Genomic DNA, 349 nt, shown 5'->3' on the forward strand with positions numbered 1-349 from the left:
CTTGTTGATTTGATTGGCTGTGCTACAGTTCACACACACATACGTACAGAGTGGTAAGAATGAATGAATGAATGAATTTAATTAATGGTGCACAATTTTCATATAATAGGTGTGTTAAATTATAGATTTTTGGTAAAATATCAAGTCTTTTCAAGTAAACAGGTTCAAGTCCCAAGTCTTAAAACAATTTTTCAAGTCAAGTCTAAAGTCGAGGATGAAAGACATGCTGTGGAAGAGAACCAGAGACCAAGTGTGTTTCAGTGCAGAGAGGTCTAGTAACACATGCTGAGTGAGAAAGGTGACTGGAAAGGAAAAACTCAGTGCATCATGGGAATCCCCGGCAGCCTAC

Source organism: Pundamilia nyererei, unplaced genomic scaffold (genome assembly GCF_000239375.1).
Source record: "Pundamilia nyererei isolate P.nyererei 1_Seehausen unplaced genomic scaffold, PunNye1.0 scaffold00259, whole genome shotgun sequence".
Taxonomy (NCBI): Eukaryota; Metazoa; Chordata; class Actinopteri; order Cichliformes; family Cichlidae; genus Pundamilia; species Pundamilia nyererei.